The sequence below is a fragment of the Toxotes jaculatrix genome, chromosome 2 (assembly GCF_017976425.1).
Source record: "Toxotes jaculatrix isolate fToxJac2 chromosome 2, fToxJac2.pri, whole genome shotgun sequence".
NCBI classification, from domain to species: Eukaryota; Metazoa; Chordata; class Actinopteri; family Toxotidae; genus Toxotes; species Toxotes jaculatrix.
Window position 1 is genome coordinate 8,620,449 of NC_054395.1, and position 27,992 is coordinate 8,648,440.

The following is a 27,992-nucleotide window of genomic DNA, read 5'->3' on the forward strand; positions in this document are numbered from 1 at the left end:
TGTTTCCCAGATGGTATTTACAAATCCTATACACAGGCAACTGGACGCTTGAGATGTTTCACCTCTCATCCAAAAGGCTTCTTCATTTCCAACAGACTGGTGGGGAGTCACAGGTCCTTCAGTTGAGGACAGCGAAATGTGTACATTTTGGCCAGAGAAGACCAATGCTTTGAAAGAGGAGAGAAAGAAGCCATCTACGTCCAACTGGAACAACCATCACTAAACAGAGGAGGTGGTCTATGACACCACTTGCCAGCCACTTACAATGCAGTTTTGAGATCCCTTCCCACGCCCACTCACACCATGACTCCTGTGACCCTAATCACTAACATTATCGCTGGATGGGTCAACAACTCACATGTGTCTTCAACAACCCTCAAGGTGTTAACGACCTCACAAGAGGTTAAATACCTGGGACTCTCCACCAGTGAGCTAGAGCTTCAGAGATATTAAACTTCTTAATGTCTTACAGTGCTTTGGTTTAACGGTTCACTCTCACCGTTGTGGTAGCATTTTTTCTCAACATTTTCTTTAGAACTCACTGCACAGGGGCGATTCAATAGCCAAATAGTTAGCCCATGTACCACATGGGCTCAAACACCCTGATCAGTGAGTCCCTGGTTCGTCAGCCAGCCTGAGTGTTTGCTACATGCACCGTCACTATCAAAACACACTGTGCACTACCTGTCCAGGACTAAACAATGGACTGGCAAAATGAGCAACGAGCTGTGAACATAGCGGAGGATTTAGCAGCCAGGTATTTCCCTTAGATAACCAGAAACACAACAATGAATGCTAATGTAGCTCTGTGTTTGCTGAAACAAACAAATCTGCCATATCAACTTCATATGGTGATAATGATGTCAGTGTTGTGTTTCAACTCAAAAAAATACAAAATGAATAAAACAAAAAATGGTTACTGTGGGTTGAAGGAGAGAGACAGGGAATTTATAATAACTATGATTAAAATAACTTTTTTGATGTAACAATCTACGTATTTTTATCTTATGCCAAGTAATTTCATAATGCATGTTTTGGTCTATATAAAGAGGGAGATGAGGGTTACATAGGGACAAGTCCATGCAAATGTTTCAAGTTTAACCACAGTCTGCCCCCATTATAAAATTACACCAAATGTGAAAACAAAAAAAGGGAGTCTTTTTCCACCCACTACCTGGCATCGATTTTTATGAGCGAAAATAACAGGGCTTAGTGGAAAACAACAGTGTCTGACAGAGAAAATGACTCATCTCTCACTCCATCCCTCCATCTCTCATTCTCTCCCTTCCTCTTGTCTAGTTACCAGCTACAGCACATCCTGTACATAAAAACATAGCTAAACTTGAATGAGAACATAGTCACCAATATACTGTGCACAGCGCCCCAGTGCCCTGTTCCAAGAACTGGTGGGGCAGACTGACAAAATGTTCAAGACATAAACACAGTGTCCTGGTGACATATAATATACAGTACATATACAAGTACTTTTAAAATTTTGTTGTTGTTTTAATTAGAAAATGAACAACAGAGGAAAAGAGAAACCCAGAAAGAAAATAAAAGGACGCCAATTTTAAACCTTATTTCCATGTATTAGTTATGGGTGCGATGCACAAGGCATGATGGATGAACTAACGGGAGAGTTTGACTAAGATAAGACCACTCAGTCACTCACTCACCCTTGAAAAGCTTGAGTGCCAATTCTAATACTAAGCTACAGTGAATTTCACAGTGGAGATTTCGGTTTTGTTGTTGTGCTTTGCTCAGGACAAGTCAGTGTGAGCAACAGTTGGAGGCTTGGATCTTTCTTAAATGATAATTTGAAATAATCAGTGACTGGTAATATAGATCAGATAACTACTGAGTAAATGTTTCTCTAGATCTTTGTTGTGTTAGCATATGGCCTGCAAACTCATCTGCTGTGGTTCTGATTGCTAAAAGTAGCTGTGGTATCAGGTAGCAGGTTAGAAGAACTTTAATGGAGACCTTAACTGTTTCATCTGACTATTTCCACAACACCACAATTATCATATTTGTAGTAACTGATGCTTTGTAACATGTTATACAAATAAGTATTGTAATGTATATTATCTTTACACATTTTATAGTGACGTAGGAATGCCTACTTTCAGTAGGTAAATAGGAAAAGATCTCAGGCTAACCAGGTAAACATGCTGGCCTCATCAGCAGGGTTTGCATGAACCCCTTGCACAATGCATACTGGTGTATGTAGTCACGGTGGGAGGGTGCTAGGCAGGAAAATAAATCTTGCAGGAGAAAACGTGTTTCTCTGTCGATATAAATGGTACCACAGTGGTTATCGATCTGAAGACCACCAACCTGAACATTCACACATTAAAAGCAAATTTCCTGTTAAGCTGGTTCTACATAAAATTTTTGGTATTGAATAAAAATAACCACCACCCGTGTAGCAAAAGCAGTATTTACTTGTAGTTATTTGAACATTCAAGTGGCACTCAGCCACTAAGAAATAAGAGAAAACAATTAAATATAAATTAATTGAATAAATACCGTGAATATTATATTAGAAGGAGAAAAAATCCTTTTCAGATTCCTTTGCTCTTAGTTCTTGTTTCCAAGAACAGAGCTTAATTTTTTCCAAATTTTTTCAAGATGCACTAGTACACGAGAGTTGACAGAGTGAAAAAAAATACAGTTACAGTACATGTGTGCAACTGCATGTGTGCAACTGTTCATGTAAAGAACACGTGTGAGATGTTTATTTCTTTTGATACACCACTTAGATTAGAGGAGTTCCCGCAGACTGCAAACAGCAGGGTGTCACAGAGTAAGTGGTGTGTGTGTGTGTGTGTGTGTGTGTGCGTGTGCACTCGTCCCTTCGTTTACAAGCGCATGCGCTGTATGTGGACTGGCTCCTGCAGGGAAAGCCGCTCAACTTGGCTCCAGCCTCAGCTGGCTTGATAACACCTGATTTGTCCTTGTCAGCACCCGTGCCTTTTGCCTAACCAACAGGCAATTTTTTGGTTTGAAAAAGAAATAAAGGTTTGTTGTCACTGTGTGAAGATTGTAAAAAGCCGTAAACCAGAGCTGGGAAGAAACAAATTACATGGATCTCTAGACATTTCTTTTTCCACCGTATTAGCCTGCAGACAATCAGCAGGAAATAATCATGATGAAGGAAAATGTTCATGAAACAACTGTTTTTTGTTTTGTTTCTTAGCTAATATAAATGAAGTATGCATCCTCTGATGGATGAATGGACAGGCATATAGACAGATAAGACAGACAGTACTTTTTTAATCCCAGAGGGAAGTTGCAGTATTACAGCACCTATTGCACATAAATCACAAAAACAATGAGGTAGGTAACAAATAAACAAACACAAATTAAGGATGAATTATATTCAATGACTTCCATGACTTAATAAAATAAAACAATAATAATAAACACAATAATTCTAATGAGAGAACAATAACCAAACTATATTATATGATGAATATTACATTTCCATCACATTTCCTCTCAGTCTTCTCTCCTTAACCCTGCAGCTCTCTCTCAGACTCAGGCCACCAGCTTCACCGCAGCACACGTTATTCAGGTCCTCTGTTTGAGTCCTCTTTCCTCTGCATACTGAAATTGATTTGGACTTAATATGACACACATTTAAAATTACATTTGTGTGGTTCTCATTGAGAAGCTCTTTATGCCTTATTTTGGTTCTTATTGGTGGTTATACAATGAACTTCAGTCTCTTTAGCTGAGGCTCAGCTGTTGCTGTCTTTACCTACAGTTTAATAATGGCACACCCATTTTACCACAAGTCAGCTTCTTATATTACATTGTCCTTAAAGATGCCCTATGCCGTTTAACCACGTCAGCCAAATGGCAGCAACAGTAAGTATTTGAATTTCAAAACTTTAGGCTTCCTGTGTATGGACAGTCTTAGAAATCACCAGGGACTGGAATTTCTTTTGATCTTCAAATAACATTCTTTCCTGTGAGGCAGCCATTCTTTTCTTAAAAATACTAATTTCTCTTCAAAAGACGTCATTGAAGCTGTCCTGTCTGCCACCGTTTTTATGGATTATTTTCCTTGGCATTTCTGCTGTTCTTGAAAGCGGGCCGAGCCGAGAAAAACAAAAGGGGGAGAGGGAAAATTGTGGCTGCACAGACAATGACACACCCTTAAAGCCACACTAGAGCCTCTCTAACCAAAACTTTCACATTTTCACCGTTAGAACACAAACACATATTCAGAAGTACAAGCAACCATCAAAATAAGATTTGTGAATCAAGTCTCTGGTGACGCTATAAAGTACACATCTGTCAATCATGATGGCTGTTTTTGAAACAGGCGGTCTGAACCACCACATGTGAAGGCAGAATCTGATTCTGAGTGACAGCTTCAACTCTGCGGTGACCAGCACAACTGTAAACAAGTGGAATGAGGGAGGGATGAGGCAGAGCAGAGTGTGTGTGTGCAGACGTTTATTCATGCTTTCATCTGTTTTCTTCTGCAAAATGTGCCTGAATGAATGGATTTATGTGTGTAGTCGTATGCAGTGCATGTATCAGAGAAGATGAATGCCTTGTATTTGCCAGCCAGACATGAAGTCTTCACCAAATCACTACCAACACACAGAGCTGCAGAATACAAAAACCACAACCAACCGACACCATATGGAGCAGAGAGCGAGAGAGGGTGGGGAGAAAAGGGGGAGTGGGCACTGAAGAAGTACAAATCATTACCTCTGTTTACACTTGTTGTGGCTGTTGTTTGTTGCTTGGTTTTTCCCTCTCTGGGTAAACTAGCATACATCCTTGGAAAACAAAACCACTCTTTCCTGCTTTCAGTGGCTGTGTATACATACACACATTTACAGGGACACGCGCACAGACACACACACAGAATTATGTTCACAGGGCTGAAGTTGTACGTTGTCTTTGGCAGCCAAACAAAACAACAGTCCTGACATCTGCTGGACATCTAAATTCAGATTCAGACATTTTGATCAAGCACTTGCAAATATGCCACTTTTCCTCACCAGCCAAACTGACCAGACTGCATACTACATAGTGTAAACTTTGTAGTATGCAGTCTGCCGGAAAGAAGCAGAAGATTGGCCACAGGCTTCGTCGTCATCACTCCGCGCCAGCAAATCATGTGGAAAACGCGAGAGCCTGTGCTGCTTTGTTTGGAAACAAAGAAAATAGCTGAAAGCCCTGCACACACACAATGAAGAGGAGGAGGAGTCAGTAAAAAAGGCCGGTTCAACTTCCATCATATGGACGTGGTTCTGGTTTAAAAAGTCAGACAGCAAGCAGAAAACGATAATCTGCAAATTACGTTGGACGACGGTGGTTGCAAGCGGTGGTAACTCGAGCAACCTTTTCCATCACCTCAAATCGAAACACATTCTGTATGAGGACAGCAGAAGAATGTGTCCTCCACAAATGTCAAGTGAATCTTCAAGGAGCAGTGGAAAAAAAAATGAAAAGCTCTGCAGATCAGACATCACTTTCTCAGGCATTTTCCAACAGCTGTCCTTACAAGAAAGAAAAATTCAGCGGTGGACAGACATAACAGATGCCATCACTCTGCCCTTGTGTAAGGAGTTTTTTTTCTATATATTATTCAGTTCTGCTCAATAAATGATCTTAAATACCTCTGTACTATGTGAAATATGTTCAAGTATTACAGTTAAGAGTATAGTATGCAGTTGCCATAACACTGTTTACCCTTTCAGAAGCGTTTATACTGAAATTTTAAGAAAAACTAATATACCATGATATATACCATTACCATCCCTGCCTCAAATTATACTGTGATATAAATTTTAGGCCATACAGTCAAGCCAGGGCTCTGCGGATGGATGGATGGTGAGGCCACAGAAAGAGAGACCAATATGTCTCCAAGTGTCTGCTAATTGCACTGGACTAGATCCACAAATGTGTATCACTGCCTTGATTCCTGGTGTTTATGACTCACACCACACATAGATATTAACAGAGAGTTTTCAGTGGCCTGGCATCTGTTTAGATGGATGCTGATAAGATTTAGCACCGTACGGGAAAATGTAATTGGGATTACTGTGGAGGAAATGTGTATAATAAATGAGAAATACTGCTCTTGAGCTGGGCTACACCATTGTTTACCAATTAGCAAAGTGATGTTAAATGACTCCTTCTGATTAGCATGAAAATTTAAACAATGCACGGTAACAGCAACTCTGATTTACTGCAGCTGATTTATCATTCAGCGTGAAGCATGCTCGCGAGGCCAAACGATCTCAGGGAAAAGGCCACATTTTTTATACATCTTACATTTAAATCCTCCTCAAAATAAAGGACTAAATGTTTTGATTTAAAGACAAATGTGTAGGGAAAAAAAATCACTTAAGTTACAAGGTATTCATGGAATGACAGCGTTATGTAAGTGATGCTGAACCCAGTCAGGGCTGCCAGAGGGGAGGCTGGGCAGAAAAGAAAAGAGGCTGAGCAAGATGAGAGTTCTTCAAAAGTTTTCACTTTTTAAAAGTCTGTTTGCTTTATTTCTGATCATGGACCATATGTTACAAAAAGTTACGTTTCAATCACCTGCATCATTCACATACTCACTAAACATAATAAACACACATACTGTATGTGTGGTCACAATAAAAACACTGCCAGTGAAAAAAATGTGTGTGTGCCAACGTCACCACCTCTCTGGAGTATAGCACAGTGTTATGTTGTGTACAACCTCTTCAGGTTTCTTCATACTGCTCTTTTAATGCCTAAACCACAACAACTGCCACAGTGAGCCCCCCAACAGCCACATCTTCACATCCATCCTGCAGCTGTGAGCACATAGCTAACGACATTGTTGATATAAATATATTTTTCCTTGTTTGTGAAACATGTCTGACCTCACTGCTTTCTTTAAGAGCCTCTCCTGGGTACAACTCGGGAAATTTGTATTCTATAACCTCTTCATATCTAATTAGATTCCTGTTTTTGGCATTGAATCTGATGTCAGCGCCATGTTAGGAGCATAAACTCAACGGAATCTAAGAAGAACATGAACATGGTGGAAATGTGACTCTGATGGGCAGTAATCTCTTTTATAGTTAAGTGGTTTTTAATTTGTGAATGAACTGTTCTAACCTGTCCATTATAATTCTCTCATTTCTCATCTGAACATGTTGGAAAAGACACTGGCAGCACTGTAGGTGCTGTTAATTTTACTTTTAAATATATATATTTTATGATACACTAACAAGACAAAAAAAATAATAAAATCTGACAGAATACAATGAACTCTAAGTCAGAAAAAAGCCTGGTAAGAAGGGAAACAGGGTTTTTGACAGGCATATCTGGTAGAGCTGCTCCCAAAACACCAATTATTTGAATGTTCAGTCGAGAGGCCCCCCCAAGTCAAATCTCAATTTGTTAGGTTTGTCAGGTTTTTAGATGTGTCACTGTACGCACAGGAACGCAGGATATCGGCTTGACAGACTGTAAACTTTCACAAACCAAGTCTACAAAATAAACTGTAGTTTATTCAGGCTGAACTGGCAAATCAGAGTTCACCTGGAAAACTGGGATTTGAGTACACCCAATATTATTTACACCGGTAATGTGATCAGTTCTGGGCGCCTTACTGGGCTTTCACACCAAACGCAACATCGCACAGAGCAAGGCCCATTATTTCCAACTGAGAGAGATTGGCTGGACTCTACCCAGACGGCTATGAGAGCCAAAGAAGTGCGTGTTGCCCTGATTTTCCACCGGGTCTTTCTGCCCCAAAAACACTGACCTCTACAACGGGCGTCCAGTGGGATTCTGGCACTGGCAGGAGGAAGAAGTTGTGATGGCAAAAATACCATTTTAGAGAAGAATGGAAAAGTTGATTTAGTGTGTCTCTGAATTCCTGAAGTTATGTAACTCTGCTCTCTAATGGAAGAAAATATCAGACAGGATTTTAAGTAAAAAATAAACGAGTGCCTGCTGGGATTGTTTAATTCAGGTGTAGTTAGTAGCATCCTATTCAGCTGCTTTGTAGGATTATGTGCTTCACTTCATTGAATGCCCTACAATTAGCTTATGTCACTTTAGACTTCAGTGAGTGGAAAGTGAAATCAGTAAACTTTGTCCTTGTGCACAATTCTGGACAAGTCATAGTAATGCATCTGATATTATTTCACAACTGCATCTGTGTCAATATTTCTGTTCATTAATTTTTCAACAATGCATGTTATCTGTTACTCTGCAAATCTGTTTGCATGTGTTCTCAGTGCACCCGGGTTTTACGAGACAACCCGGACTGTTTTTGTTTTCCTCTGCTGGGTTAGCTCTGCCTGATGGCATCTACGGTGTCACAAAACTTGTCTCCATTGTTTGCTTCACTCTGGTGCAAACAATTTCCTTTCCTGGCTAAGGTGAATTAAAATACCTCACCTCCCTGCTGGCCCTGGCTCCCAGCCAGCCGAGGGGCCTCTCAGCCTGGATGATGGGGCTGAAAGCCTCTATCTTACCATGACTGAGTATCTCTGGGTTTCCTTCTAAGGATCTTTGGACAATTTCAATTGGAAAAACAGTAGGGACATTTAATTGAAAAACACTGCAGGACAATATCAGTATGCTTGATTTCGTGTTTGTTTGTAAACAGCCATTTGTTAAATAAAAGTAATGATGTAAAGAAGACTGTATAATACATCCTCTCAGAAATGTGTTAATCCTTCCAGGTGATGCTATGCTAGGCATCTGCCCTCCCTGCTTGCTTTAGGACTTTTTGTCTTCAGTCTGACTTTTAGTGAGTGAAAAACATGTTCAGTTGGACTGAGGTCAGGCGACCTAACTTGACCAGTTAAAAACATTCCACTGTTTGGCCACAATTGAAAAAAAAAAAACAACTCAGTGGTTGTTTTTGCTGCCTGTTGAATATTATTGTCCTGCTGCACTGTCATAAAATACAGAAATATGCATAATTAAAGGGCTACAAGTCCTACACCATTCACTCAGTATGGATATGAACAGCCTCCAGCACTGTTACAGCTGAAACTTCATAGTCACTGCATCACTTTAATGTAAATGTGTTAGAGCAAAAAGACAAAAACAGTGAAACGTCATTTTCCTACTACTTAACCCACACTGTATATGCAGCATGAAAACTAGTGTACTCCTATTCCTTATTTTCAACTGACTGAAACAAACTGATTTACATTCTTGTTTTCGGACCATTTAAAATGTTTGCTAAAGAAATTCACTGTCATATAGATGTTTGGTTGACAGTGTATTTTCCTGGATTTCCTGCTGCTTTAGACTGGACAGTGCGTTTGATGGGGTAAAAGAACTGTCCACACTGACACACTGGAGCTGATGAACCATCAACTTCGATGACTTTTTGTTTCCTTCCATATCACTGTCACACCCACATTCTGCTCACAATGTCCAGTCTTTGTCAAGCTTGCCAGTTCAACCCACTTGCTCCAATGCTGCTTCAAATTCTCAATGGTTGAAGAAAAGGAACATTAGAATTCTGTGGAAATGTTTATTACAAATTTTCATTTCAACCTAAATTTAGATTGCTTAAAAAGGTAAAGTTTGGCTAGAAATGACTGCTGTCCTACCAGGGCGGTGAAATAATACGGTGAAACACTGGGAACAAGCTCCACAGGCTTTTCTCTTAATCTTTTCATCCCTATCAAAACCAGACTACCTCTTGAAAAAGTACTGAAACAAACTGTGCCACTATGCTTGATATTAATTAAGGTCACCAGGTGTTTTCTGGAGCTTAGGTTACCCGTTTCAGTGATCCTGCTGACAGCAAGGGGCCTGACATAGGTGATATTTAATCCTGAGACTACAATGCACAACTAATTTGATTGCATTACATCCTAGAGGACTTGTGCATAAATGAACAGCAACAGAAACAACTTATAAACTCAGAGAAAACGCTGGGATTTGTAATATAGGCAACCATGTGAAGTGGCCAGGTTAGACAGTGCACACAGAGCAGGGTTAAAAACAAAACGAAACTTCCAGTGTGCTAAATACATTACACACAAGCAAGCTTTACAGGCTAGGACACAATAATGACCACGTGTAAACACATCAAAACACACTACAACCACATTCACAAAATGAGTCTGTGGAACAGAGAGGGAGGGCAGACAGAGAGAGAAAATCTGGGAAGTGAGAAGGAGGGAAAAGCAGAGATAGAGGGAAGTGGCAGGAGTTGATTGGAGGAGAGCCAGGGAGTGAAACTGTAGATAGTGTTGAGAAACAGTGCAGTTACTGTGAAACAGCTGTGTCAGCTTTCAGCAAACACACTGGACACCTCGCACACACACACACACGCACACACACACACAAAATCAAACACATTTATATATTCCCTGTAACGCACAAATTATGGACATAGAATGACTCTCACACACACACACACACACACACACACACACACACACACACACACACACACACACTGGGGCATGGCCAGCACACCAGATCCAAGCATGTAACCATTCGCACACGCCCACAGCCACCAACACTGACACAGTATGGTCCACATACACTTCCACGTGTCGCCTGCAACTTTGTTTTGACAGCTCCAAAAGTACGCCATACACACAAACACAAGAGGAGGAAACATGCAAAGATATGGACAGACTGCACAATCTGTTCATCCATCCATCCATCCCTATTTAAGTAAATACTCAGAATGTGTCATTTAAACAAAGGATGGATGGTGGATGAGTGAAAATTAGTGCCAGCCTGGTAAACAGACAACCTGCACTGCTCAGGTCTAAGTTTGAAGAGGCACAGAATGAGCTGAAATGGCTGGGGTCAAAACCCCTGTGAGCAGACAGAGAGACGAGGGAGTCTGTACGGTAAAGATCTGATCTGACCTGACACGAATAACACACACACCAGCAAGAAGCTTGTCTGAAAACAACATTTCACAGAGTGCTCGGTTTTAGGATGATGGTCAATGTGAGGTTTAGTTTATGAGATCGGCCTTGGTGGCCTGAGCTTTCTTTTACTTTTCATGTTAATAACACTGGTGTGCCAACCCTGTGTGTGTGTGTGTATGTGTATGTGTGTGTGTGTGTGTGTGTGTGTGTGTGTGTGTGTGTGTGTGTGTGTGTGTGTGTGTGCTTCTGTGGCTGTGTTCTCTGTCCAACCTTGTTACACAGCACAAACAGCTTAATAAAACGAATTTGCGATCCACTTGTTTCAGATTTCAGATGTTCCAATGCATTTCTGGTCCTTGATGCTTGGAGCAAGAGCGGCAGCTTGTGATTATTTTCATTGTCAACTGATCTGCAGATTAATTTATTTGTCATTTTGACAAAATGATTAATTAATTTAATTAATTATTTTGTCTGTGAAATGTCAGAAAATTTAGAAAAATGGCCCTTACAATTTTACTTCACCAGCAGTCCCAACGTTTGTTATCATACAAGACAAAGAAAAGCTAAGACAAAGAGAAGCTAGGAACCAGAAAATCTGGCATTTCTGCTTCAGAAATTACTACAGCGATTAAACAATTATCAAAATAGCAGCACATTAATTTTCTGTCCAGGGTCATTCTGTGCCAACTCACCCAGAATTCAGAACTTTACAATTAGTTTAGAAAAGTTTGAAATTGCTAAATAATATATGTGTTTTAAGTTGAGGAACTACGATTAATATTTTGTCCAGACACACAGAACAAGTGGACATCATGCAGTATGCAAAAAGCTATTACAAGTTGTAACTCGCAAACTTCCTGAACCCAGTAACAAGCTTTAATAGGCATCACACTGATAGAAAACCACAGAGTTAACATAGTACCAACATCCACCTATGAAATAAAACCACTCAATGTAATATTACAGCCATTGAAAAGTACTGAAAATTAGCTATTTTAAAAAAAAAGTATATATTAAATGATCAAGGAGTAATATGACATTTTAAATTTACTCCATGTATCTATAATTAATATTAACACTCACCCATAAAAAAGTTTCAAGGAAATTAAAATTTAAAAAAAAAGTCAAAGCATCTTAAAAAGTGGGTTTTCCAGCTCTGAAGCTATACCTAGCTCATATTTAGCTTACATGAATACATGCTGCAAATTATCCTTAGGATTTATTGGATGTTCAGAACAAATTTCATCCCAGTCCAGTGAAAAATAAATGGTGAGGTTAAGAATACACATACAAAGAACCGCTTAAATCATGAAATTTATCTCTGAGGGCCAAATTCGTAACTGAAACAGTATTTCAAGAAGAAGATAAACTAAGATCATGGCATAGGCTACTATTTGAATAAAGTGTTCCAATGCATATTTTAATTTTGGCATTAAATGTCTGAAAGACAGACACAAATATGTGCTTCCGAACTACTTTAAACAATTAAAATAATTGAATCCCCTTTGGGCTCATCGAAGCTTTCATCAAAATTAAATCCATTATATTGTTATTGTATTTGATTAGATTATAGACTAGCGGCCTTCTCCACTGGCAAAACAGTGCAGACCAATCAGCCAATCATAGTATCCAAACACACATCTCAAAGCAGTTCACAACAATCAGAGGGACCCATCACCACCACAAACACCAAATATCTGACTCTGCTGATATACCTAAAATTTGCTATTTATTATTAACAGGCTTTTTATTTCTGTCCAGGCCACATGCAAAGAAAAGCAATACAATGTTATAATTAATACTGACAATATTCAGAGAATATTGTGGTGGAGTACGGAACACAAATAAACACACGTTCACAATAATATACTAATTAGACCTATTTAAATCTCTTTTACGGTCTTCACCTGGCATCATTTTCCCAAATGATTCAGTCAGAAGGGCACGGCAGCGTGACGCGCATATGCTGAAGAAGAAAGGACGACATGTGAGTGCGTATGTGTGTGTGTGCACTGCAGCATTTTTTTCTTCTGCTGCAAACTCTGGGGCATATACTACAAGCCACGATCAGCGTAGCACTAAAACAAATCTGACCCAAGCAGGCTCAAACTCCTGCCAAAAGCAAATAGAGTCTTAAATGCTACATAATACAGCACATAGCAGGAGGGGAAAAAAGGGAATGGGAAAGAGCAGCAGAGAAAACCCATAACAAGGAAAAAAAAAATGCAGTATGCAAAAGTAAGTACAGACGGAGGGAGAGAGTGGAACAGAGGAAGACAATAACAAGCGTAAAATGCTGGCGGTGGAGAGGAAGAAGCGCAAATGACAACAGAGGGAAATGAGGCAGAGACGGACTGTAAGAAGAACGAGACGCAACATGTTTAAAGACAAATTAGGACTTTATTGCTACTAGGAATTTGATTTAAGACCAATTTTGTTACCAAAACAAAAAAAATTAAAAAACAGAAAAACAGAAAGCTGTGTTGCATTAAACCCATCCTGTACTCATTTAACAGTGGACAAGTATGCAAATAAAACTTACTTTAACCACCTGAAGTGAAGCAATAAAGACAAACATTTCTGCATATCCTATTTCTCATCTGTTTGGGGAAATTCTGTCTTATTTCACTTGCTTTTAATTCTAAACAAATATCCAAGCATTTTTATGTTGTATTTTTATCACAGTGAAACTGAAAATGATATTTGCCAAAAGGCTTTCATATTTTAACTTGGACTGTAATCAATATTACTGATATTATATCACCTTAAATGTGGATTTAAATAAATATGAGACAGTTTATTGAGGTCAACCTTCATGTAGCACTACTATACATACTGTCCACAGCACGTACAAACCTTACTCAGAAATAAATCCAAGGAAGAACATCAGCTTTATTTTTCAAGCTGTCATCATGTTCCCTCATTAAGCAACATAGGGGGCAGGGGGGGCACTGACATATCAGATCTATGATACATGAAGCATTATTTTATTTACACGACATGTTTGGTGTCTCTGGAAACCTCAGAATCACTGAAGTTTTGATTTATAAATGAGTTTTGTATTTACGATGATGGACACACTGGTAGGTCCATCAGAGCTAAAATGCATAAAAACAGAAATTGAGACAGAAAAACTGAGTAAAGTTTTCTCTTCAGTTCAACAGATTTGCAGGGAGGATAAGGGAATCAGGTTCCAGGAAGCCAATTTTTAGTCTTTCCAAAATATTTGTAATTCTACAGAGACCTGACTTTAAGACCAATTATAAATCCAAAACCAGACATAAAGCTGTCAAATCTAGCTCGCCTCCAGTACATGATGAAACTATAAATGAACGGGATTAGAAAAAGGGTTGTTCACAAATCTCCAGACTGCCACCCTTTAGCTGGAGACAGTTTTGAGTGTTTAAAAGCTCAAAAAGCTTAGTTTTCACAATGAGAAAATGACTATTTTTTTTTTAAGTTATATTAAGTTAAGTTATATTATAAATTATATTGGTACCGGTGCTCCTCGTTAGGAAAGGAGATCCGGTTCTCTGCTAAGGGACGTGCTGAGGAACATGAAGTCCTGCTGTGTTTACTAAAGCCCTCTGGAAACAGACTGTAAAGGTAACCCTCTTCTGGACTTATCTGATACATGGGTAGAGTCTATGTAGATCTTAATATCACAACAATATAACCATGAGAAAGGGAGTGTGTGTGTAAGAGGGAGAGCGCAAGAGTGAAAGAGTTATAGCTCTGAGCCAAAACATGCTTCGTCCTGTCCTGTCGGCTTTGGCCTGCTGTTCTACATTTAAACTGGATCCATGATGTGTGTGTACACGTGTCAAAAAGATGCAGGCAGGGAGACGAAGTGAGAGAAAGACAGTGAAGCATGAAATATTTACACCAATAGTAAAAAACATTGTGTGTGTGTGTGTGTGTGTGTGTGTGTGTGTGTGTGTGTGTGTGTGTGTGTGTGTGTGTAGCCAAGTGCATGGTCATCCACAACACTTTTGAATGACTAATTGTCCCACAAACAGGATGAGAGGGGTGGAGCCTTCTGTGGGGGGCCTGTTGAGTTACAACCAATCCCCCTCCATGGGCTTGTCACTCTCTCTCTCTCCCTCTCTCTCCTGCTCTCCCCCTCTCTCTGTGCTACAGTAGCATCAGGAAAGAGAAAATGAGGAATGGAGGGGGAAAAAAAAGGTTGGGAAGGAGGGTTAGCAGCTCACTGAAAGCCCCTTACACTGGGCCTCAACAGACAGACACAGAAAGAGTGAGCAAGAAGGAGACAGAAGCTGAATCTCATTTGCAAATGTTTCCTCTTCACTCCGTGGCAATTCCCTGAAATATCCAGAAATGTTAACACCCCCTTTTTGGGAGACTAATATTAAATGATGACAGTGGCAAGATGACGCTATTTCCTATTTTTAAGAGTGTGGAAACAGGGGGAAACAGCTTGTCTGGCTCTCTCCAAAGTCTGGAAACAAAGCTCCCATAGTAATAAAATGTATCTTGCTAGTCTAATCCATATACAAAAATATAAAAGCAATAATTTGTGGTTTTAGGGGGAGTTATATGCTGTAAATTATTCTTGGCAAGTTTCTTAGAATTTAATTTATGTGCTCTCCAAATGATGGCACATATGGGAGAAACTATATGTCAAAATGTTACAAATCCATACAAACCTATTATTATCTGTGTAGCCACAGGAATCTAATCCAATCCTTGTAATAATAGAAGTACTTATCACATATTATAACATATTGTTCCAAAATACAGATCAGATGGAGCAGTGTCTCTGTCACCTGATGAATCATAAATTTGATGCAAAAGTGTTGAAGGCCCCACCTTTCACGCTGGACTGAAAGCTTGGAGTTAAGCGTCATTTATACTCCCTTGGGACCGCACACATGGACATACCCGGCACACGTACTTGTTCTTATGCTACTTTCCAGTCCACTTGGTGGGGACCATGCTCAGTTGGTGGTGGGGCAGAGGGTTCATGGGCATCAGCACAGACCCTCACCTAAACCCTCTGTCGACAAAATTTACATCACTCGGACCCTAGCGGCCTTAAGAGTAGCCTGTCATTATCCCTGTCTTCTTCTCTTAGATCACCCACAGATTAAGTCCAGAGACAACCTCATACATATACATATTCACAGTAACAAACTTCCACTTCTATCTTTATGAGGACATTCATAGTGTGAGAACTAGAGCAGTGCCTGTTCAAACTGTACCCATAAGTGGGGGCTGATGGCCTGGCCTGCATTGGTCAAGCATCGGCATGCAAAATTACCCATTACAGAAACATACCAAATGTACAGAGGTATGTACGGAGTCTGCCTGGGGCTGACAGAGGGGAAAAAGATCTATGTGTAAATGTGCACTGTTTATAAGCCACGAAGTGAGATTCATGGGCTGTGCCCTGAGATTTGTTAACTGTGTCCTCCGATCCATGCAGACAAACGACTTGGTTTGCATGTGAAAAGCACTGTAAATACAACGTTAAACAATGAAGGGGCTGAAACGTCCAAAGCACAACACAACGTAGCACACAGTCCAGTTCCGCCTACCTTAAAACCCTGATATGTGCACTGTAAATTGTCCGGGGACTGCACTGTAACTACACTCGTAATGTAGTTCCGTAACGTAAGTAACGAGTAGAAAAGCAACTCAAACTCAAACTTTGACACGGTCAACACTACCCTGGGTCCTCAGCAATATGCAATACATACAGTTTGAGGTCAACTGGATAAACAGTTGTCAAAAAATATAAATACAGACGGGCAAAGATACCTCCATTTGTAGATACCCTAACCCTAACCTAAACCTGATTCTAACCTGGACCCCTAAAACCAAGTCTTAACCCTCAAACAGCCCTTTGAAGGTGTGTCAGAAAGTGAGAACCAGCCAAAATGTCCTCACTTTCCCAAAATGTCCTCTCTCAATAAGGTGTATAACTCAAACTGGCAAGCGCGCACACACACACACACACACCAGGTTTAATGAGTGGCTGCACTAACGAGCAAGCCGTGCTTTTAGTGTGGCAGTAAAACACATTCAACTTAAGTCTCACATCAGTCTAATTAAAAAGCCTCCGTTTAAAATCAATGGAAACTGAGTCTATTTATCCACACAGAAGGCAGTGATGGTTATAATAGACTTTTGGCTGCTTAAGGAAATATTTTTAGCCTGGAGTTTGGTAGTCTGATTCCAATTAAGCCAAATCAAAGTCAATGAATGAGCTGAGCGTTTTAGGAAACACAAGCAGACTTTGATTGCTTCTTGTTAAAGGCCTGTGTTTGTGTGTGACACGAGAAACTGCTAAGGTTTCTGCTTGGATTTCTTTCTTTTTTTTTTTTTTGAAACCATAAAATTTAAGGCTTTTTCCCATGACTATTCCATCATGTCATACTGCCCAAATTGAATGAATTAAATCTCACTGGGTTGTTGTCAACCAGCGGCCAAATTTCTATTTGCATTTCTTGTTTTTTGTTTTTTTTTACTTCTCCTTATCTGCTGAAGGGAATCTGCTGAATACACCAGCAACAGGTCGGGTCCGTGGCTCTTTTTTTTTTTTGTTGTTTTTTTTTACCAGCCAATTTAATTAACTGAAATGCATGTCCTTATGTTTTAGCCTCATCAGTACTCAAAGCATAAAATGTGAGGCAAATAATGAACTTCTAAAAGAGCGATCTGATGGGCATAGGGGTAGCAAGGGAAAAAAAACTTTGTGTGTATGAGAGAGCATATGTTATTTTGAAGATGTTTTTACATGCTTATGGTTTGTGTTATAAAATGGGCTGCTGTGTATGATTGCATTATATTAATTTATGTTCTCTGTGCAAAGCAAATTCACCTAGGGGCAATAAAGATTTCATTCATTCATTCATTCATTCACTCATTCATTCAGAGAAACACATCTGTTTGCATGGCTGTTCCAGTCTTAGATTGGCCACTTCAAACACGTTGTCCAAAGCTTTAGAAGTAAGCATCTTATCTGTTAATTATAAAAGCTAAAAACCTATCTGGGGAAATTAGTCAGGAGTTTGTTGTGCCACTTCAATATATTAATTTAGGACTTTGCATTTAGTATATTGCCATCACTTGAAGACCAGTTGCTGTGCGAGTTGCCTCAGAGGGATGGTGTTTTCAGTCTCTCGTTGAGCAGTTAAGCTGCTCTCCGGCCATGTTAAGCCCCGCATGGTCCTGCTAGAAGAAAAGCGGGCCTATGCTTTATCCTACACTTTAAGTCAGTTTGACAGGTACAATGGATGCTGATGGACATCATCTGAACGGCTAACTGGTCTAAGATCTGTGCCTAAAGGGCTAGCTTGGTGACCACAGCAAATATTCAGCAGGCTTACAGCAATTCAATTTCTATAGATTTGGTTGAATTGATCATGGCAAGGAGTAGGGAAATAAGAAATCCACCTATTTTAATGTTTCACTATCACCAGGTACACTGTATGAATGAACGCAATCCAAGATCTACTATTTGTGTTAAATGCATTGTTCAAAGACAAAGTGCATAAATACTACACACAGGTTTATCCCATATTCAACCCATCCCACTGTGCATTAATGAAAACTGCATGAAAAGAAACACTCCAACCATATCAACAAGCCTATATTAATTTCACCAAGAAATAACCTCAATGCAGTGTGCACAACAATATAGAGGCACTGCACCTTCATGGGGCCACTATTGTCCAAACAGCCTTTCATTTCCAATTGTAAATACATTTTCGCTTCGTGGGAACTGAATCTTTAACCCCGTCAGTGTTCGTGTTGTGATAAGCTACGCTAGACCACAACATGTTGCACATACCCTGTGATCTCTTTGGTCCGTGCCACTGTTTACCACCACCAAGTCATTCAGATGCTGAACCCTGAAAACTCGCAATTCTGTAAGCACTTCTTTTATATGGCATACTGTGACCTTAAACTGTGAGGTGAGCCGCTATTGACGTTTATCGCGCCAAGCCCCTTAGGGGCTTCAAACGAGGCCTAATCACACCAGCCACAACACCAGAGCCTACTAGATTCATGCTGCAGCTACACAACTACCTCTCATAAGGAATCCATTAGCCCCTGTTTAGCACATTCACATTAAGGAGGGAGGAGGAGAGAAGGAGACTGTGGCTGTAGGATAAAGGAATACAAAAAAAAAAAAAATCTAATTCTTTATGACACTCACATGTAATGGATTACATGTGAGTGTCATAAAGCACACAAATGCCTGTTTTTGACTTATTCCACACAACACTGATTGAACCTCTGGCCAATACACGAAAGCTTTGACATTTTGCTATCGCAAGCACCTGGTGTCTGGTAGGTCTTTCCTAAGGGAAAAAAACGTCTACCACACAGGGGGCTATGTGTTTTGTTTCAAATAAGCAGAACAGAAACTGTTCAGTACAAACCCCATGGTTTCACAGACAAAGGGAAAATTCAAGAGAAAGAACAACAGAGTACTGAGCTGTTTGAATAACTTCAAATTTATCTGTAGTTGTATGACATAGCTGTTATTTCATTGTGTCAGATACATACTGAAAAAACATTTGGGTGAATAGAAGCACTGAATTGGTCTCAGTACTGGAGATGCCCAATATTAAAGAGTTCAGATCAGGATTTGGGCCAAAAAAAAAATGGTTGAGAAACCCTTACACATCACCAGATGTTTTAAAACATCCTTCAGCTAAGCCTGAGCTTCTATCTGTGACAATGTGTTGTTGCAAGCGATCATCTAAATCTGAAGGCAGATTAAACTGGAATCAGTATCCAAATATTTCTCTGAACATTGATAACCCAAAACTACAACGGTAACTTGGGACAAGAGCTCGCCAAACACAAATAAAATCACTGACTGACAGAAACATACCTTCAAGCAATCACCAACTTTTGCTGAATAGTTGACAAACAAAACCATATCATCTATCTGAATAAATCTAGCATATGCCCATGACTGCACTTGTCAAAACATGCTACACCTGATGTCTGCTGAACATAAAACAAAAGCTATTTTTCTAGACCAAGCAACTAATCAATTAACTCATTAAAAAAAAAAACACCAGGTTAATCCATAATAAAAATGACTGTTAGTGCCAGCCCTACTAGTCTCCTCGGTGAAATTATCAAAACATGCTCCTACCCTTGCTGCTCGGTCAGTTTACAAAACCTTAAACTGTCTAACCAGATAAGGGTTTAAAAAAAAGAAAAAAGAAAAAAAAACACGATGCACATGACAACTCATCTTATCTTAAATCCCTGCTTCTAAGATCACTTTCAACATATAGGATTAAAGAAACAGTCTTAACAGTCTAACAGCTGTTGTATTGGACTTGCAATGAGACGTCACTGCAAACATCACTTTAAAGGCAAATAAGAGGCAGCATTCACTTTAAACCCCATGAACTGAACAAAGACACTGGAAAATTTTAACTCATAGCACCAAAGAGTGCAAGTGTGCAGACCTGTTGGTGAAAATGTGTGAACGCGCGCACGCGTGTGTGTGTGTGTACATGCACAAATGCACACCAGTGTTCCGTATTGCCGGGAATTCGCTTATGTTTCAAAATAGTGTGCTGCACCTTGAGGCCCCCATGCATCTGTTATCATTTTACAACCTGCCTGTAACTCAGCAGAATACAAACCTCCTGAGCACAATGTGCTCCACTAAGCACCTCATTACAGAAAAAGGCCCTTTGTATCCCACTGTGGTAATAGGTGGGTGGAGGGAACCTTTGGGTGAAGGAATCAACACAGCAAAGTGACAGAGTGATTGACTCCTTCATTACAAAACCTCTCAATTTCCAGCTTTTTGTCCAGACTCACAGAACTATGATAAACTGTACCACGACTCCATGGATTGAGTGCATGATGTACTTCATGCCTCTTAGCTGGCAACATGAAACCATGCACTCTTGGAAATACAAGGTTTTGGCCCAGCAGCAGTGGGAGGTAAGTGGTCAGTGAATCATGTTATTGCAGGTTGTAGCATGTGTGTTTACTCACAATGTAGGAGAGCAGCAGCCCTGTAAAATCACAGTGTGCTAAAACAAGACGAAAACAAACACACAAATTGTGTAACAAAATCGCAATGTGCCAAAATAACACGTGTTCTACAAAAGGAAAAAACATTAACTTTCTAATCTTTTGGTTGTCACTGCATCAAATCTGCCAAAGGTACACGGTCTGTCATCATATTCAGCAGAACCAACACTAGAAAAAAAGAGGTTGGAACAGTCCCTGTTACTCCAGTGCAGCGCTACAAACAGAGCAGTACAGATACAGTGTTTTTACATACTATGTTGAAAAAATGTCTGAAAAGAACATCACAGAAATTGTGTGGATTTTTTTTATAAAGCTATAATCAAAAACTTGTCTAATTTATTTATTTATTTTTGCCAAATAAACCACTCAGAAATTCATTATGTTCATGTTTTGAGATAATGCTGCTCTTTCAATAAGATTTAAAAACCTATCAGTTGTTATTTAAAGTAAAAGCTGAAAATTCACTACAAAAATAACACTTAGTGATGGCCAATTGGCCACAGAGGATAAACATGATCTGGGAGCAAGAATAGTATGTCCACACAAACTCTACAATAACAGTAAATATAATAATAACTCCTTTTAACACTGGATGCTGTACTCAGATTGAGCTGTTATCTGGTGAACCACATGTAGGACATTATAAAGATCAGGAAAAAAAATCTGTGAACTTTTCAGCATGCTGTACTGTCCAGTTATATCTATGGTTTTATTCAATAACATTTTCTCAAAGTGCAGCAACTAACTGAAGTCTATCTTTGTCCATTCCATCCACGCTAATCTGTCCCTTTGTCCTCCCCGCCAAGGAGGAGCAGCCTCCTCCACACCAGCCACTGACAACCTCCAGGAAGGATGACAGGCAACAGCACGGTGCACTTCTACAACCGCATCAACATCAACATCATCATCCCGTCAGCTTTCACATGCTCTCTTTCATAAATGCTCTCTAATGCAAACCAACGTAAACCCGCCAGTTTCTGTTTGTTTCCCTGTCCGTGTTTTTTTGGATTTGCAGGGGTCTGCGCACTGGCCCTGCTGCAGGCAGGCAGACATACACATGTGGAATGTGGAGGGAAGCACCCGCCTATAACAATAACACCACACACACACACTCAAAACACAACAGGGACAATCCTGCCGTGGAAGTTTGCTGAAATGCGAAATGTATCTGCAGTGTGAAATGCCACGAGGCCTCAACACACGTAAACAGCGTACAGCGAGGAAACAAAGAGGAAAGCTGCAACATTTCTCTCTTTTTTGTGCTAATGTGTAGCGGCTAGCTCAGGACCGCATGCTAGCCGAGTCTGAGGTGCGTTTCTGTCACAAGAAAAAAAAATTAGTGAATTGTCTCTCTTACCTGATGTGGCATATCAACCTTCACTTTGTGCAGCAGCAGAGGGGGCCCAAAATGTTGGAGCCAGGTCGACAATTTTTTTCCGAGCCAGTGGACTTGAAGGCAGCTTCTCTTTTTCTTTTTTTTTTTAAAAACAATTTCCCCACGCTGAAAAACTTTTTTTTTCTCCCCTCGGTATAAAACAAAACTGTCAACAAAGAAGAAAAGGAGGAGTGAATTAGGCAGGGCTATCTAACGGTCAGTCGGGGGGCTGGGAAGTGGGTAACGTTAGAGCCGTGATGACGCCCCGTTATTTCTCGCATGGACACACTGACACGCCAAACGTCATTCAATAAATCTGGCAATTCAATAGATGCCTCGCTCAAACAGAGGTAAACACCTCCGAGAGTAAGTCTTCAGACCTTTAACAAGTCAGCCCCCGGTCTTCTGGGACATTCGGCATACAAGTTACACGTGATGCAACACTTCATCCAAACAAGTTTGGAGTTTAATAATTCCTCACACTGCTTGCTGCTCTCTTCCACGCCGTGTTTTGTTAGGAAAACGTGGGGGGAAGCAGAGCCACAACGTTAAAGTTAACGTGTTTAGTGACAGAAGCCCTTGCTTGCTTGCGGGTGTCGATTTGAAGAATGGACCTTCACCATTTATAAACAGGTCTGAAGTCATGTCACTGGGTTTGCTCATAACACGCATGGCTATATTGAATTGCCACATTTTTAAGAGGAGTTTCGCATGAGGAGACAAGGTATACGGGGCTCGGACATTGGCTAACAAAAAAAAAAACAAAAACAAAAACAAGAAAAACACGGCAGTAGTACCAGCAGCTACAACACGAAAATGCCTTTTAATTTTTACACGCCTTGGATATTACTGTCTTACAGTAGCGGAGCTGCTATGAAATGTCCTCTTTACAATGACATTACGCCCAGGCTGACTGGGTGCATTGTTTGAGTGAGTGGCATGTCAAAATACTGCAGCCCGCTAGAGAGCATTAACAGCAGCTAACACTACGTTACCAGCGGCTCACTTTACTGGCCTAAAAAGCGTGTGTGTGCTTCTCGGCCTGAGAGCACTCTCTCAGCAAGAGCGAAACGAGAAAGAACAAGACAAAAAAAAAAAAAACCGCAGTGCTGTTACAGTGCTACAACACCTTTCACTACAGACGACACTCCCAAAGGTACAAGAAAGTGCAAAATAACTTACATTAATCCATGCGAAGGGCAAGGTAAGCGACTCTCTGTTAGTCCAGTTTTTTAGATCAACATAGATGGACCGCACTTCTCCATAATCCCGCCCCCGCCGTTTAGCAGTCAGGCATTTCTATACATATATATAATCCCCCCTAGTGTCCAATCACAGCGCTCCACTCCGGGATAGTGTCTGAGCCTATTGGTCAAGAGGCTTATCAGTCTCAGGCTGAGTCTCCAGCTGTCTCCCTACCATATAGGGGTGTGTCGTGACGTAGCAGGCAGGCTGATTGATAGTGAACAATTTGGACGAAAATAATAGTTAATAAAATAAATTAAAGTACATCTATTAAATGCAATGTCATGTATAACTGTAAATGCTCATTGCGTTTGCTTGCCTACATTTATAGAGACTACAGAGACGGTGGGAAATGTCGCGAGAATTTTTTATTTTTTTGCCACATTAACGTGTGTAAATTTGTGTTTTTAGCAATGCTGCATTTTGAATGTTAAAGTTAATTCTTGTTATAAATTTTTTATGTTTTACCTATACATAATATATGAAAGTTCCACCATCCTGCTCTCACCCCCTCTGATCTCTCTGTCCTGGAAACTGCTGGTAACTGATAGTGCACACATACCAAGAACATGAGAGGTTAGAGAAAAACATTTTCACTAACCCACTAAACAACTGGTCTGTGTGCATAGTGTATATATGGAGACACAACAGAGATCATTTGTCTTCCTGGTTGAAGAATTCAGAGGTAATGATAGGGCCCTGTGGTGCTATACTGCGTCGCCCCTGGGAGGTTTTATTATTGTGCTTCAATCACCACATTACCCAGTCTTTAATTAGAAGTGATTCTCTTCTTAAAAACATCTCTTGTCACTTTCAAGGATGGGCCAGTGCAGAGTGCCAGCATGGAGGAGCTGGATTTTGGTTTCTTTTTTTAATTAAGGGTACATCAGTTGAACTTTAGGCAACTGGCCTGTTGCAAGGATACAACCTATGACCTTTCAGTACATGTTGTTCAGTACATGCCTGTGAGTAATCCATAACTTGTCATTCATTTCAGGCAATGACACAAATGAGACAGGCAACATTAGCCCCCCTCTGACAGATGGAAAAAAGGCAACTTGAAGCCTGCTTATTGGTGGCTTTGAGTTCTCTGTGAAAGGATTAGGGTTTTTTCAAAGCTTGCTTTCTGTGCTGTGTGAAAGGAGGATTTAAAAAAAAACATCCTTCTTATTCATTTTGTGATGTGTGGTTTGCTGTACATGTTAAAAACAACTAAATCACTGTGTTAAGTCCAGTTCTCGACTTTCTGTCAGCAGCGCGAATGAGTTCACAACTTATACTGTTACATGTCTAAGAATATGTCTTTGCTGACTTCTCTGACTGTATGGGGCTGTTGTAAAACCGCGGAGGTGTATCCATCACAGATGGAGTTTGATGTTGTTACACTTACATCAACAAGATTATCACAGTTGGCTGCATGGAACAGCTGTAGTGTTGTTGTAATCATACTTTCTCCAGATCTCTGTGTATTACCATATGATACTAGACATTATAGTGCTACAGTATACTATACATATACTGTGCCTCACTATAGCCTCCTTTGTCCAGTATATTATACATTACTTATTATAATAAATAATACTGAAAGGTAGTAGATTATTTAAGGGTCCATTTACTCAAATCATAAAAAAACATATTTTTTTCAGTTTCTCACTCACAAGCACAATTTAGTTTATCTCAACGGTAACCTTGGGCAAAATAAAGCTGAAGTAATCTGCATGGCTAGATACCACACGTAGGAAATCACAAATGTGTGTGTCTGTGACATCTGAATGAAACAAGGTTTTCTTCTTGTCTCTTCTTTTTTTTTCTTTTTCTTCTAGGACATTAGAGGAATTTTGTCAGAGCTGTTTGGTTCTAATGTTCACTTCCTTTTGGCTAATTGATCTGCTGTAGTACCTATGATGTTAATCTTTTACGACTGTCTGCTAAGTGCCTAAATGTAAATTTCAAACCTAAACAGTTATTTGCAAAATGTTAGAATTGTACAATAGTAAATAAGTGGTTTGTCTAAGAGCTATAGCTTCAAAAAACCTTTGTAACTCCATGAAACGCGTACACCACTTTTAAAACACTGTTTCTGTACAGCTCACACCTTCAGAATTCTGTAACTTTTATTTTCTCACAAGAACTTTAGCACAAATCAGCTGTGACTCTCTCAGTTACTATGGACTTAAAATGTAAAAAGAAACTATAACTATGTGTGCACGTATGCAATCTATATACTTGACATTTGCATGTGGAAATACACATGATATTCCTCCTTGCAGCCTGCCTGTATGTGCATGTGCTGGAATCTAGGCCATCCCTTGTGGCTTTGTGTCTGAGAGGCGGATCAGTCTATATGAGGGGCAGCCAGGCATATGGGCGTGTTTGAGTAGGGGCATGCGCACACAGGATTTCGTCCACCACTCTCTTTGTGTGTGTATATATATATGGGAGAGAGAGAGAGAGAGAGAGAGAGAGAGAGAGAGAGAGAGAGAGAGAGAGAGAACATATACTGTGTGAGGCGCTTGGGTTGTCGAGGGGTGTTTCCAGAGTGCATTCACACTGCTGCATTACAGGAACAGGAGACACTCTCACTTAACGTGTACAAACACAGACACACACACACACTTTCTTTGTAGCTCTCTCTTCCTCTCTATCTTCCTTCCTACGAACTCGGAATCTCTCCATCTCACTTCAGCGCCCCTACTCCCCACCTCCTAACCAACACACATACACACACACTCGCCCAGCACATACACACCACTTTCTCTCCCACTCATAGGGTGAGTCTAGGAAACAGCTGGAAAAGCAAATAGTCACAAGCAGGCCGAGCTCTGGCCCACTGGCTCTCACAAATGACTGGACCTTTACTTGGATGAATGCAGTCCTCACACTGGGTTTTCAGCTGCAGTCAGAAAAGCACAAGGAACAGTGCAATTGCACAAACCTAAAGGAATGTTGTAGCGGTTAGCAAACACACTCTTTGATCCACTTTGCAGCGTGCGGCAAGAAGATTGGTAGCAGTGTCATCCTTGTGCCACAAGTTTCTCAAGGATATTTTGGCAGCCGTGGCCACACAGAGGATCACACAGTCCAGGCAGGGTGCTGTCTCAGTAACAGCCAGGCCTCTTCTCTGTCCCCATTTTAAACGTGTATGCTCCACAGCTCTGCCTCGTACTCCAACAATGTCATCACCAGCTTCCAACATCAATAAACTCGACCCATATTCACAACATATTTGCTGCATTCTTTCCGATCAGACATGAGGGAATTTGATAGCTGGATAGAAGCTGATATCTTGGATAAGTAAGTCAGGAAATACTGTACCCTGTACTTACAGTAAACCCTGTTTTCAGCTGTGTATGTATGTAGTCCCCTTTGATTAAGACCCATAGGATTTCACATTATGATAACACGAGGAGTGTCCCAGTGCATGACTTTATCTATTTTGTTTTTTTTTAACTTCATCCAATCAGGAAAACACTGAAAAACAATTTTATTTGTAAAACTTTATGGATGTTTCCTCTCAACATTTTGAGACTATAAAGAGAAAAAAAAATCAATCTGGTTGATATTGTACATTTTCAGTATGTCAGCATCATAACATCCCAAATCCTTTGAAGACAGTCTTCTACTTAAATCACTTCATATGTCCTATATGAGCTCCTGCAGGAGGGGATACATCAAAAAGGCAGAACTTGTCTTTTGGACAGCATTCAAGAATGCGGACACATAAGAGATGTAACTCTAACTCAGACAGCACACAGTACAAGAAGGCACCATCTTTCATACGGTGGCATGCAGCTGTGCAGTTCATCATTGCACTTTCATGTTTTATAAACCCAAAGGAATACTGAGCTTGTGCACAGCAGACATCACGTGTTCAACACAAACCACCTTCAATAATCTGCCGTGCTTGTGACTGACTGTTCTGTTTGAATCCTTACTAGCCACATAAAGGAAACTCTACTCCCAAGACCAAAGGTACAATGAAACTAAAACCTCTGACCACCTCTGCAGTCCGTTTCGTGGAGCATGAGCATAAATATTTTGCTACCCTGATCTGTTGTACATTGCAATTTTTGTTTCATCTTTTGTGTTACTTCCTGTTCTGGTTTTGAGCATTTTTATTTTCATTATTCAGCGGATTAGATATTATTGTTGGAATGTGACTGCTGGACTGTTCATTGCATGAAGTTTATTGTTGTTCTTGTTAATGTTAGTTTTTTTTTTTTCCTATGATTTTCCATAATTTTTTTTGGGTTGTCTACTGCATGCTAACCTCATGGTGCTGGTACCATTGTTTGTCTTTCCTGTTTCTAGGGACACGCAGTACTCGTCTGACATTTCCTGAGGAAGCGATGCAGCCTAAAATGCATCACCTGTGTAGAACACACTCTAAGTTGTGTCACCATCACTGTGCCTCTAAAGCTCATTTTATTTCTGCACCCCATGAGCTATTAAAA

The 27,992-nt window shown here is 40.2% G+C and overlaps 1 protein-coding gene across 2 annotated transcripts in view; it reads right to left on the bottom strand.

Annotated features, from left to right (window-relative positions):
* Positions 1-23,571, bottom strand: part of LOC121189318 (vitamin D3 receptor A) — a 72,750-nt gene extending 49,179 nt beyond the window's left edge. For both annotated transcript variants that reach the window (XM_041049309.1, XM_041049296.1), the window contains exons 1-2: positions 23,476-23,571; positions 22,276-22,459 (exon numbers count right to left, since the gene is read on the bottom strand). The gene's annotated coding sequence lies outside the window, so the exon portion shown is untranslated. The remainder of the gene's footprint in view (positions 1-22,275; positions 22,460-23,475) is intronic.
* Positions 23,572-27,992: the final 4,421 nt, after the last annotated feature.